At 36.6% G+C, this 15239-nt stretch overlaps 1 pseudogene; it reads left to right on the forward strand.

The window, feature by feature from the left end:
• Positions 1-12214: 12214 nt before the first annotated feature.
• Positions 12215-15033, forward strand: LOC120151020 (annotated as a pseudogene).
• Positions 15034-15239: the final 206 nt, after the last annotated feature.

The following is a 15239-nucleotide window of genomic DNA, read 5'->3' on the forward strand; positions in this document are numbered from 1 at the left end:
ACATCTTTCGGTACAAAAGTCTGATTCAAGACTTTCAGTAAGGCATTTTGATGTGCCTCAATGCTTAATAGTAGAGCCAGAATCGAGATACGAGCTGGCAACTTGTGTAGTTGTTCGACGATGATGTACTCGTTATGCCTAAAAAAATTTAAAAACTCCACAACCTTGTTCTCGGTTACCAGCTCCTTAATTGTTGGCTCATCATCTTTAGCAATATCTCAACCCTTTTCCCTTTTTTAACTGTTGGTCTTTTCTCAGGTTCATTGGTCTGGTTGGGAGAATAACATCCCCCACTTATGGTGAAGTGGCCTACCTCATCTACCTCTTTCTTAGCAGCCTCTGAACTCTCATCATTCTCTAGTTTGCATCTATACCTCCAAGGGACATGCTTGTTGTCCTTATAAGGAAAGGATGATGGAGGCGTGATCACCACTTTAGGGATTAACCTTTCCATAGTGGGCTTTCGGTGTGATGACTAAAGGGCAATTAGTATTGTAAAGTCCCATGGATGTGCCTTCGGAAGCACAAATCTCTACCTCTTTCTCTTTCGTAGCTTCATGGTAGAATTCCATGTCTTTACTATCCATCAGCCTTTGAGCCAAGGCCTTAAACTCATCACATTTTGAATGACATGATCGTCGCAACAGTGGTAGGGGAAAGCATGTTTATTCCGGTTAGCATTAAAGGTCAACCAGCCTACTTTGACCATTTTCCCCCATACCCAATGTATGGGCGACTTCAATTCATTGACTCTGGTTATAACTCCGTTCCCTCTTTCTTCAATAACAACATTAACCCCTATCCCTTCATAGTTCGATAGTGGGTTCTGAGCCACATTGGGCTGCTCACTGTCACCGAAGTTGAACATTTCTTTGTCTTAATCTCTGCACCAACTTTTTAAAGGCCAGACAATTTTTAATTGAATGCCCGATGCCCCCGCATGATACTCACATTGAGCATTGATGTCAAACCATTTTGGGTAAGGAGGCTGCATTGGAGAAGTGTTGTAAGGTGACACCACATGTTTGTCGTACAGGATCTGGAATAGTTCTTTATAGGTCATAGGGATGGGGTCAAATTGAACCCTTTCCCTTTCTTGTCTTGGTTCTTTCGACCCTTGCTTAACAGGATTTAGTGCAGACGACGTGGTGGCTTGAGGTCGGGATACTGTAATATTATTAGAATCATATTTCTTCACATTACTGACCTCATTATCCTTTTTCTTATTGGAGGCTTTCGGCTAGATTCTCCCCCGTCTAGCTTCCCGCTTTTGATCGCCATCTCAATCATTTATCTTGCGTTGACTATATCAACAAAATTCTTGGACGAATTTCCAAAGAGATGTCCAAAGAATGGGGCCCTTAGAGTATTTACAAAAAACATATTAGTTTCTTCTTCTTCTAACGGTGGATGAACTCGCACAGCTATATCTCTCCACCTTTGGGCATACTGCCTGAAGCTCTCGTTGGATCTTTTTTCCATACTCTGTAACATAATTCGGTTTGGCCTCACATCTTTTACATGTTTATATTGCTCTAGAAAAGCCTTAGCCAAATCCTTCCATGATTTAATCTAAGCCCGACTTAGTTGATTGTACTAACATATTGCTGAGCCTGCCAGGCTCTCTTGGAAACAATGAATTAATAGCTGATCGTCTCTCACATAGCCTGTCATTTTTCTATAAAACATGGTAATATGTGAAGACAGACAACTGGTTCCATCAAATTTCTCGAAGTCTGGAACTTTGAACTTCAGTGGTAGCACTAAATCAGGGACCACCAAACTTAGCTCTTTGGCGTCGATTCCATATAGGCTAGCATCTTCTTTCATAGCTTGTAATTCATGCTTCATTTGTTCCCATTCTTTCCTAAGCACTTTATCATGTTCTTTTTTGTCTTCCTCATCCAAATTGGGGACGTCTTCAATTGGTTGAGGGTTTATAGAAGAGCCAGGTAAGTTCACTTGTATTCTTTCTGATTGTGAAGTTGCTCTTTATTGTGCTTTAACATGAGGTGGTGTAAAGCCTGGGGGTATAGGGGTTCTTCAGAGGTAATACCAATAGTTAGAGCTGTAACACCAATAGTTAAAGCTTTTCCACGATCCACTTGTGGTACAAAACTCGGGGGGTACAAAGGTTCTTCGATAGTAGCACCGATAGCTGGGGTATCTTATCGTTCAATATTTCTTCCTCGTAACATGCTCGTAAGTTTCTCCATCAAATCATTCTGGGATTTTATCATTTGTTCATGCATCTCCTCCCAAACTTTCTTAAAGCTCTCTTGCATGTCAAGCTGAGTTTTTTCGATTTGTGCGATCTTGTCTTCCATTTTCTTAGTTAATTGACGAGTATCGTATGAGTGTGAGGTGTATGCTAGGATAACTACAAATGATTGGAAATTGTATTTTATTATTTGATGAATTTTAATGAATGAATTGTTATAATGTAATCATTAAGATTTTGAAAATTTAGAAAAAAAATATGAAAATTTAGAAAAAACATATGAAAATACAAATGCAAATGCAACCCGATATTGATTCCAAAATAACTTAGTTTAAATAAAAAGTACTCAACAACACACAACATCTAAGCACTTATGCAAAAAGATTATATCGACATGAATATAAATGTAGAATCTTGCCCTATTCCCTAATCTTTCAAGCTCTATCATCAATCCCATGATGCAGTGTTCTTCCTCTGATTCTGGAATCATGAAAACTCTTAAAGCTGTTGCTTCTTCAGATAATTCATAGACTTGGCGAGCTACATCGCGGGCCTGATCCACTGCTCTCTCCATTGCTTTATGTTGCCTTTGAATGATGTCGTGAGCTTGCCATAGAGCAATTCCAAGCTCTGGATTAGTTAATGGTTGGATCTCTTATAGGTTTTGGATTCGTTGATGACACCTATTCACTATGACTTCTAACTCAGTAATCTTGGCTTTTAAGGCCTCGTTTTCTTGCATGGTTTCCTCTTGTGCGGATGAGTGGATCAACCCTGCTCATTCTAGCTCCGCTATCTTCTTCTTTAACATCTCATTTTCTTTTTGAAGACTGTTGTAACGGTTCCAAAAAGTCTCATCGATACTAAGCAGCTGTGCTTCGAGCTGTTCAATCTGTGCTCGCCTTTGTGCTAATTCCTGGTTAGCGTCATCTCTTTGCTCTCTCAGTTTCGAGCGTGTTATAGGGCTAGTTTCTTTTCTTCTTGGCCTTTTCTTGCATTTCTTTCTACTCTATCAAATTTTATCTTTAGGGTCTTGACAGTATGATGTAAACCCTAGACTCTCATATTCTTCTCTAAGGCCCGAAAATCTTAGTTTAGCGCATCAAAATTCTCCTGGACATTCTCTTTCTCCTTGGCCAATTGTTTTATCACTCCGTCCTTCTTAATCATTTCGAGTTCCCATATTGTCTTCTCATCCGAGAAGCTTCTCTGTTCTTTTTCTCTCTCCAGATTCATCAGTCGCATTTCCTCTTTTAACAACTCTGCTTCTATCGGAAGCCTCCTCAATCGCTCCTCCATAGTCAACTTGTCTTCTAAATTTGGCTTAGGTGTGTTGATGTTAATTCTCTGTGACCTCCAAACCTCATAGGCCAACGTGAATACAGGCTCTATCATCTTGAAGCTCATGCATTGAGGCTTCTGCCAAGCCGCGTAGATCTTTGTAATCCGCTCTCAGTAACCCGGAGTAGAGAAAGAAAACTCTGCCTCTTTCAGGCCATGGGTAGCTTGTACGAACTGCTGGGTACCGAACTGTCTGAGTACAATTAGCAGAGTATACCCGATCACTCCCTATAATCTGTGCAGCATTATAAAACTATCATTACCGCACCTAGAAAGTATGTCCTCTTTGGGTAACCAGTAAGCCTTCCATACTATCTCAGTATCTTTCATGTTACGGAGAGCTTCAACCCAGTCTTTCCTCTTGCGATGCTCTGGGATTTGGCATTTGTTGAGGAAATCCACTAGAGGCAAAAAATTTGATCGATGTCTCCGAGTCCAGCCTTTCTTGACTATCCAGGAGTGGCTCCACCACCAAACCAGTAACAATAAGGCACATCTGGAAAACTGACCTCCCCCCAATCATCTACACTGGTTCAGTGACAAGAATGTTTCTGCAAGAATGGCTGGTGTGGGATTCTTTCTAGCATAGCTTCGATGAAATCGATTAAGGTGATGTCGAAGTGATCCTTGTTCCTAGGGAAAATTACCAAACCATATATTGTAATTGTGAAGTGATCTCTTCTTTTTTCGATGGAGTTTGCTCATAAAATAAACTCTTCAGCTGAGCCCAAGAGATCCCCTCATCACGAATGTACTCTTCAACCCACTCCTTGGTCTTTCCCGTCAACGTGAACATCTTGGTTATGAACCCTTTAGGTTGGATTACCTTGGTGTAAATGGAATGTCTTCTACCATTCAGGATGTTCGGCAAAGCCATGTACTCCTTTAAGGTAGGGGTCATATCTACTTTACCGAAAGTGAAACACCTGTAAGTTGGATTCCAACAATCGGCAAGGGTTCAAACCACCACTGAATCTATTGGTACTCTCAGCAGCTCTACGATGTCGTCGTATATCCCTCTGAACAGTGTCTTTTCATTATCATCCCAGGTGGACCAAATTCTTGATAACTCAGCCCAGTGTGCTTGTCTGACTCAGATAATTTCCTTTTCTGGCAAAACTGAATCTTCGGTAGTGACAAGGTTATCCCCAAATCGTGTCTGCCCATATTCAGACCAGGTCTGAACACTGATTGCATTCTCAGTCCCATCGGAAGACATTGTTGCCTTAAGTTTTTTTTATAATAACTAGGTAATCTGGGAATCAATACCGTTTATGAAATGATGTGATATGATAATGATACATGCAATCAGGAAACAAAGCAATAAGTTAGTGATATTAGAATAATTCAAAAAAAGATAAAAGAATAATTAGTAAAAATTTGAAGTATCGAATGAGAAATAATCAAAAAATTAAAAATCCTAATATCAGGCAATCTAGTTCTTCTAATTTATCCGCATGACTTTAACGGGGTAGGCTTACTAAATTCTTTATATGAGGTTGGGTTCTAGCAAAGGGTTCCCAAGCCATCTTTACAACCTGCTAAGGCTGCCTCCGATTATGGCCCTTTATAGACTTTCGAATCGGGTTCAGCTCAGGGGATCACACCACTTAAAGCGTATCTCGGATCTGGTATCCAGATAGGCAACTTAGGGTGCTTTCCAGAGATACTTTGTCATACCCACATAAGGAAGCCCAATGCTCCTCGTGAGGGGTGACGTTTCTCTCTACTTAGGTAAATCGGGTTGAGCGCGGGTTAGAGCTTATGATATGCAACAGTCCTAAATAGTCACGGAAAAGTAAGCATTAACCAAAGAGAAAATCTATTTTTTCATTTGAAATAACATAATGAACAATAAATTAAATAAGATCAAACTCGTAATTTCCAAATAATAAATATGGGTTAATCAACTCGTGAGTTGACTCTCAATTTGTTTAAGAAAAACAAAGGTCCCAAATGGAGTCGCGAAGCTTTCGTCACCATTTTTCGCCCGGACGGGAAAAGACAGATACCGACTCGGGGTTTTCTCTTTGAAAATATTTAAAAATGTGAAGAGTTGCCACCAATCATTTAAGGTGAGATTGGAACAACATAAAAAACGGGTGATTCTAATAAAACATTTTATTTTAATAAAATACCGAGTTTTATAGTCTGTGAAAATCCAAAAAACAGGTTCGAGAGTCGGTTACGCGTGGGGAAGGATTAACACCCGCACAAGCGCCCCCACAAACGCCAAAAATTGGTACCTAGTTGATTACCCTATATTTAAAATTAGAAATTTTGAACTCGATCTTTATTTAATTTAAAAATCATTAATGATGCAAAGTTGAAAAGGGAATTCGTTTATTAAGACCGATAGCATTCACCCCCGAGCGTAAATGCGGGAGATCAACTACTGTATCTAATAACCGAACATTGCCTTGTTTTTAGAAAACCATGATGCAGTTTTGAAAAGGATGTCGACTTATTTAGGGAATTACCAATAGTCACCCCCTGAGCACAATCGCGGAGGATATACTATTAACTCCTTAATAAGTGAACAGTGCCTTAAGTTTAAAAAAAATACAATCAATCAAAATTTTATTTAATCCTAATTATACTAAAAATAAATTAAGGCTTTTTCTAACATACGGTGTCAAATTATGAAAATTAAAGAACCTAGGGGCTCAAGCCTAAGAACGTAGGCTCTAATATTAATCCTATTTGATTTTAATTAATTATTGAATCGAATAACCAAGATGGTCCCTCGAGCGTTTACGCGAAGGCCGACTCGAATTATCCCTTAATTTAGAAGACTAGTTTGAAATTTAAGCTAAAATGGAGGCTCTATTTAACCTATTTAATTATGTCAATATTTAAAGTCTAATCCAAGTTTGAGGGACTAAAAGAGCACATGACTAAAATATCGGAGTTCTAAAAGATTTACAAATCTAAAGACCTAAATTAATAATTTCTAAAATTAAGGGACTAGTTAAAAATTAATTATTACTTAAAATATTAAACTAAGATTTTTAGAAAAATATTAATTATTAATTTTTAATCAAACAATTGATTCGAGTATTCGGGCGTATAATGCAAAAACTACTAAAATTAAACAAAATAATAAAAATTACAAATAATACAGAAAATTAAAATATACAAGGATCTAAATGTAATAAAATTTAAATATAATGACCAAATTGCGAGAAAATAAAAGAAAGTAACTCAATAAAAAGTAAACATGGACCAAAATGCAAGAAAATAAAATTCAGTAACTAAATTAAGACTAATAAGTACTAAATCAAAATAAAATAAAAATGCATACAAAAATAAAAATAAAAGGTGCAGTGACCAAAGTGTGAAAAACACACTAAAATTAAAGGCACTGAAACAATAAATTTACCAGAAAAATAAAGCATGCATAGAGAAATAGTGAAATATCAATTTCGGTCTTTACAGTGACTAAAATTTAAAAAACGGGAAAGTTAGAGGCATTTAAGATGTAATTTTACCATTAATCTAGCCTATATATACCAACATTTACTCTTTTTGTTTCATTTTTACCCAAAAAAAGGAAAGAGCTCTTGAGAGCTCTCTCAACCATTCCACCGCCAGCCACCTTGCTTAACCCCGGTCACCGGCTGGCCGCCACTCCGGCCTCCGTACACGGTGGCCGAAATTCTAAAATCGACTTAAATCACCCAAAACAATAGATCTACCCATTATAAACCTTCCTCGGGGCTAAAACTACCAAATAAAGCCTTAAAGTACCCGAAAACACCCTGAAACCGCTCGGTTTCCCCAGATTCTGGCGACCTCCGACGAGGCCCTCTTTGGCTAAAGTAAGCCTCGATCCCTCTTCCTTTTATTTTTTATTGTAAAATACATGTTATTTATGCTTTTTATTATTTCGAAATTGAACAAAATAAATAAATACATATTATTATTATTTCAAAATAAAATAAAAAAACTGAAGAACCGACTACCTTGCAACACTGATTTTATTTCTACCGGAAACCAAAAAACTCCTTCCCTTCATCATACATTTTGTTTGGCTTTTATAGCCAAACATTTACATAATTTAATCATAAAATATTATAAATGTTTCGGTGATTTTGCGCATGTTTCTGCAGGAATCACGGGATGATGGGAGCAGGTGTAGTGGGTAAGTTGCTTTTGACTTATTTGAAAATTGGTGATTAAAATATTTATATTTATATTTATCTTTTAGTTATTTTATTTTTATTAGAACTCTCGGGTTGTATCCAGTTGTGAGTAGCACTTAACAACTTTGGATACATTCTTCGATTTTCTAAAAACTAGGATTGACAATCGGTCATTCCTTTAATTGTCACGACTCCTTCACTTCAAAAGACGCGTTAATTACAAGATTGTTTTTATTTACTATTAGGATGACAAATCGGTTGGTCATAATTCAACTTCTTGTGAACAAACTTAGTGACGGTCCGTTAAGGGGAATCAAGATCGGGTTTGATTCTCGGTGAGACACTATAAATCGACCCGGGATTTCCCAACACTTAAAGTTGTCTTGGTGCTAACGGCGATAAACATGGTTAGTTCAATAAAGATTGAATTTCAAATATAGTATGGGAAGTATCGATCAACCGGAGAGAAAAATTACCTGCAATGGTTGAGCCTTATTGACTGTAATCGGCGTGAACCCAGAAGACAAAATCTATTTTGATGATCAATCGAAATCGAGTCTAAATGAAACCTAAGTCTAAATCATCATTATTGAATTATTTTATCCTTACTTTCTTTTTAACCTTTCATATTTTTAGTTTATCATTTATATTTTTACCTTGTCATTTTTATTAATAAATCCACCTCTTTTATTTTTGTAGTTAATTTATTCACGAAACGACATCGAACTTCCTCAGTCCTTGTAGATAAACGCTACTTCTCTATTCTACCTTTATTTATTTATTTGATAAATAAGAATTATTTTTATTTGACAATTTTGACGATTGTCAAATTGACAGTGTGATCGGGGACTTCGGCAAAAAATTACTAATATATTTTTTTGTTTTGATCTATGACCAGATCGCTTCGAGGAGAATTAACAAACTATGAACCTAAAATTGAAGCACTTGCCTAGAGATTACATTGGAGAAAAACTTCGGCGAAGAGGCATCAACAACATCGCCAATTGAAACTAGATTCATATTTAGGAGAAATCTAAAAAACCGAGGCTTTATTCACATACAATGAAGAAGAATCATAACGCATGGATGATCCAATGATCCAAGAGCTAACTGCGACACCTAATGAACAACAGTCTCTTTGCATCACATTCTTGAATGGTTAAATGCCGTTTGAATTAAAAAAAAAATGGGACTAATCCAACTTTTACCGACCATCCACAACTTACAAAATGAGAACCCTTACAAACATCTGAATGAGTTTGGAAGAAAAGAGTACCTCATATATATAAATAAAAACATAGTTCAATACAACCAACAGTAACAAACTTTAAGTACACAACGACAACGTTACATAGCATTTACACCTTTGAGCCAAATTTATAAACATCATCACTCAATTCCTTTATTAGTTATTTATTTGCCTCTGAGTTTGGACTCTACTGCACAAACCTCACAATAACCGTTTGATTCATCACCATCGTCACAATATCCCAAACAATAGTCGCAAAGTTAGCAGGACTGGACGCAAGATTATCAATCCACTCCAATACATTCTTGCAATCACACTTTAAGATTAATCTTTCTTTCGACTCCCATTCCGAATTCAAAAAGAAAGACAACCCTGCTTGTAACATCCATAGCTCGTATACGTCTCGAAATACTATTTAAAAATATTATATTAACATTACATAAATTTTTTGTACTTAATCCCTTGAAATTTTGTTTCTTTTTAAAACTCAAGCTAGTTAGTTTTGTTTCTTCTCAGCTCCTCAATTACTCTCCCAGCTACTTCTAGCTACCTTTAGTCCACTTTTCAACAATTTGGTCCAAAGCTCTCCTTCAGCTAAGTTTAGCTATATGCTAGCTCCTCTAGCTAAGTTGAAGCTCCTTAAATGATGAAATAAGCTGCCATAACGTTCATGAGCTAATGTGAGCGGCTATGCTTGTCCTTTTAGCTAACCAAGCTACCATAATATGCCTTGCTTTGCATTTCACCTATAGGAATCAACAAAAAAATAAAGTAAGCAATGTGTGAGCTCATTTAAGGTAAAATTCATGTTATCGTGAGGTGTTTAAGTGATATGAGCTATGAATGATCGTCTAGAAGCTAAGATAGCATGTATATAAGCTAGATAGAAGGCATAGGATGTTCATGATCTTTAAGAAATCATGAATGAGCTAGAAAATAGATGAATACATGCAAATGAGCTAAACAAACATGGATTTAAAGCTAGTGAGCTAATGTAAACATAACATGAGCTAGAATAACATGACATGGACTAATAAATGAATGATACATGCTGCCATGATATGTAAATGATATGCAAACATAATAAATAAATCTAAAACATACGTAAGACATAATATAAAGCTAAGTAAAGATGCGAAAACATATGTTATGCATGAAAATCATATAGTATGCAAGTGAATGATAACATACGATTATTCAAGCATAGTTTAAGATGCAAATGTATGCTCATAATAATATATATAGTATATAAATGAGTAAATATAATATAAAGTAAGGAAGAACTCCCTTAGATTGATCTTGATGGATCTTCAATGATATGAGTATGTCAAGCAAAAATTTGGTGCTAGATAGGATCACATCAAAAATTCACTCATACTTACATATACCTTCCGTTTTTAACTCCTTTCATACTACTAAACTTAAATACACATACTCTAATCAATTAATATTCATATAACACGTCCTTATCTTCAAAATCTTATCCTATATCTTGAAATCAAGAATCCTACCAATTTTCCAACATGTTCTAATTTAAATTCTAACACTTCATACTTCTTAATTTAACTGATGACAAGTCAATTTTAGTCTCAAATTTTACTTACTAACTCTGTTCCAATATTTCACTTATAAACCTCTTATCTTTAATCATTCCTAACTCATTCATCTTTTAATTTTAAGACCACTTAAGCTTTCATTAAGCTTAAATAGAACTTAAAGAACAAAACCCAACTTAAAATCCAAGAAATAAACTGCTAAATCTTAACTCACCTTTGGAGCTGGAGCTAACGGGAAGAAGAAGAAAGAAAGAAGAAATAAGCTTCCAGATATCTCTCTCAACTCCCACGTGTTTATCTATTAATAAAGGAGATAAAATATCCTTTAAGCTGAAAATACCATAATGCCCTTCACTCCTTCCATATTTATTATTTAATCCAATACTAAAATATTCATATTTAAGTCCCTGAACTTTTCCATTTTTCTTAAATTAGTCACTAAATTTCATAAACTTTCATTTCAGTCATTATTCCGATTTTTGGGGTGTTACAAGAATTCTCGGCAAAAATCGAATGAGGCAAGGGAGAGAAAACCTCTAAGATATCATCCGAGGAGTTAATAGCGGTCATGGTTGACGTTGGCTGGGTGGAGAAGTGAATTGAGGGCTTGAGATATGTCGCGAACTAGCAGGGGACACTGCTATAAGTGACAATAGGAGAATTGAGGAGATCGGTGATACGAAGACTGTCGTATGGGCTATGCGGCGAGGTGACAGGGCTGGTCGGAGAGTTACCAAACGGCGGCAGAAGCAAATGGGTCTTGTTGAATGGCCGTAATAAACAGGAGTGTTGCCGCTGTGATAAGGGCATCGCTGTAAGGGAGACACCGCAAGGAAGGCGCTGTGAGGAGGATGGGTCATGCTGCAAAGGTGGCAGTCCAGCGAGGAATTCATCAACGGTGTTGCTGCGATGGGGACTGCACAACAAAGAAGAAGGCGCATCAACGAAGACGCGCTGATGATCGGAGGTTTGTCACCCGGTGGTAGGAGTAAATTTAGGATCGACGCCGGCAACTGATAACATGTAAATAACCGTAAAGCTATAGAATATGAAGAAAATAATTATCTTTTATCTTGATAATTGTTATTGAATTTACGGGAGTACATGCCTACTTTTATGCAATTCATGGAGTTAGTTCACTACTAGAATTATATTACCTTGTAGAGTCTTACTCTAATACAATATCCTAATTATTAGGAATAGAATTAGAATTAATCTAGGGAAACCTATTCAATCGTACAACTAACAAAGTGTGTTTCAGATAATTCAAATAATGAACTCCTTAGGAAGGACCTGCATAATAGTTCTCCGGTGAGTCCTAAATCTTGAATTCCCAAATAGTTAATAAGGATTTTCTTTCTTGATGCTATAACATGTTCTTTCGACTTCATATGAAGACCTGCAATCATGATATCTTTCTTTTCCCAACCATTATCTTCTTATGATTATGCTGTCTTTCCTTGGATTGTCATCCTTGCAGGTGAAGGATCACCATAGTAAACTGGTCTCTAGAACTCTGTCATCGCTTTTCTTACCGAGACTGATGCGACTAGAGTTTGTCAACTCAATAACAAAGATAGTCCATGACTTATTTCGACATCTACATCAGATATAAGTGGATACAAGCTTACCTTTTGCCTGCTTATCTAATTCGTTGAATAAACTAACTCCATGAATTGTATGAAAGTAGTTCATTATTTACATAAGCAAAATGACAGAACAATTCAGAGTAAGTAGTTCTTACCAGAGCTCATTTTATCTCTTCCGTTTTTTTCTAATAGCTCATCATTTACATAAGCTGACATAGATGCCTTTGAAATTTCATTTTTGGTGACAGAGAAACATGCAAAAACTCAGGGAAGGAGCACAAATGCAAGTTTTGGAGTCTGATCATATTATCATTTGCGGTTTAAACGGTTGTATGTCTTTCATTCTAAAGCAACTAGATCGATCTCATGAATTCGCTGTGCGTTTAGGGACTGCTACAGCAAGGTCAACATTATGCCCCCACCGTATTTTTATTTCCTTTTTTCATGCATAATTATTCGTTTCGACACATTATATTTTCATAGGAGGCAGAGAATTCTTCTTATGTCAGATCTTCCGAGAAAGCAAATGGACAAACTAGCTGACAACGTTGCCAAGGATCTTAACCATATGGATGTCCTTACAAAGAGGTACAAGAACAATGTCCTCCTCACCAAACATACAAACTTCATAAAACGTATTTGATTCGAAGTGTATTCGATTCATTTCATTAAGTTTCCATTTCTTAAACATTGGCTTTTGCTTGTGCAGTTGTAGACTTAGTTTGACAAAATCATTTCAAAGAGCAGCAGCCAATAAGGCACGCACCATTGTCATATTGCCTACAAGAGGAGACCAGTAAGACCTCTATCGACTTCTTTTCAAAGAACCATGTTGCGAAGTTTAGTTGAAGATTTACGTAATAATATTATGATTCCAGGCTTTGCTACGCTCACGTTTAGTGATGACTGTCTGTTAACTGATTAGGTATGGAATTGATTCTGATGCATTTCTATCTGTATTAGCACTTCAACGTATTCCCAAGGTCGAATCTGTACTGACAATTGTCAAGGTATTTTCATTTTCATAACCATGGGAATAATAGTACTCGATGAGAAATGTCGAGTTTAATTTTGGTCCTTCATTTTTCTGATGCAGGTTTCAAATTCCACAACATGTGAGCTCTTAAAGTCAATCTCCGGACTGAAAGTCGAGCCAGTAGAAAATGTCGCTTCTAAAATATTTGTTCAATGTTCTCGGCAAAAGGGGCTCAGAAAGATATATAGGCACTTATTTATAAAAGTAAAGCACAAGATCTCATTAACAGTTGTTATTATTGTGATGTTGGAAAGACACAGAGCATAAGTGCATAACGATTATGATGTCCTGTTTACTTCTCGACTCTTAGATATTTCAGGATGGTTCTGATTCTTTTAGCTCGACCTATAAAACTCGGTATCGTTGTCCATGTCGTTGTGCTCTACCTTTCTTCACCGTCACTAACTAGTGCCGTATTATTGCAGAGAACGTATTCAATCTTTGCCGTTTTCCTAGTCTAACAGGACTGACTTATAGAAAAATAAGACGGGGTTTCCATGTGGTAACACTTTCCGCTTAACTTTGTGTTCGTAGAGGTAAGAACTTCCGTGCTGTTTCCTTGTGTTGGTTTCTTTTCAGGCAGTTGTTTGTGGTATTTATCGGGATGGTCAGATATACTTCCATCCCAAGGATGATGAAATTCTGTAGGATGGACTGTGTGGTTTGCAGGACCGAAACTTAATCTTTTCCTTTTGGAACAGAAATATGACTTGTCGATTTATCGGATAGCTAAACATCGTACCCTTGAAGAAATCATTATCGCTTTCCCTTGTTGTGATTTCTGATAGAGAATGTCTTCTAGGAGGTAATGATCATTAATAGTTGATGTTTCTATCAGTAAATTTATCCTTTAAGGAATTATTTACTTTTCAGAGCCATCTAGAGCAGACAAGCAATCTGCATACTCTCTTCTTCTTGCCGAAAATATCTGCAACAAACTCGGAGTGACGGTAAGTTTGTTTCACTGTAATCCTCAATAATCTCATGATCTTGAATTTTAATATCGTGACAAACTAGTTCGAGAATGGTTGTCGAGTGTTCTGCAGGTGCAAAATTTGTTTGCAGAGATAGTCTACTGGAAATTAGGCAAACAAGTAATTTGAACTTTTCTTATTTCATTATCTTCGATTTTTGAGGTTTTTCACGTATTGTTGAAGTGCTTCAATCAAACCCTGCAGATTATGAGAATCAAGCTATATCTAACTTATATTGCAGCCGAGGAAGTAACGAGTCTCGCAACAGCTCAAGGTCTTGATGTTACATAAGCAATATTCATATTGTTTCGATGTTTAATCTTTTTTTTAAAAATAACTGTATGTGTTGCATAACAGTGGCCAAGCACAGTGATCTTAATGAGGTTTGGAAAGACATTTTGAATGCTGAAGGTAATGAAATATACGTGAAGGTAATGGCAACTTTCCGTTAAAGTAATCTGCTACAATGTTACTTAACGATAAATTAATCCTTCATACATGTAAAAATGACCTTAGAAAAACGTTGTGGAGGTGCTACTTACCTATGTTTCTTGACAGGATATTGGTCTTTACATGAAAGGACAGAACCCATCGTTCTCTGAGCTAACCAAGAGAGCATGCTCAAGAAGTTGCGATAGGATACGTGAAGGACAATCGATAGGTGCCCAAGGCTCTTGCTCGATTCTAAACATGTTTTACTTCAATGCTTAATCGGGTCTTCGTTGCACCACAGGTTATTAACCCAACTCCAAAGACAGAACCTCTCTCCATAGAAAAGACTGATTTACTGATAGTCATATCCGAGCTTGAAGGTGAGCAACCTATTGTCGTCTGACATGCAAGTAACTCCGGTCATTCTTGTCCCCCTTTGCACTTTTTCTGTTTTAGTTTTTCAATAAGCTTTTTTGGTTCCAAGGGTGTCGATTCGACAGTTTGCATCATTGGGCTGAACTATGATGTTTTAGTTTCATAGTTAAGGCGTCCCATGAAACCATCACCTTTGATCTACTTTTAATCTTAGATTGCTGTCTGTCGTAGGAAAAATGTTGTTAATTTTGTATGGAAATCAATACTTTTTTTTCCGCTCCCAAGAACACTACTGTTACTTTCTATATCAAAAGTAAATGA

The sequence above is a fragment of the Hibiscus syriacus genome, unplaced genomic scaffold (genome assembly GCF_006381635.1).
Source record: "Hibiscus syriacus cultivar Baekdansim isolate YM2019G1 unplaced genomic scaffold, ASM638163v2 tig00002799_pilon, whole genome shotgun sequence".
Taxonomy (NCBI): Eukaryota; Viridiplantae; Streptophyta; class Magnoliopsida; order Malvales; family Malvaceae; genus Hibiscus; species Hibiscus syriacus.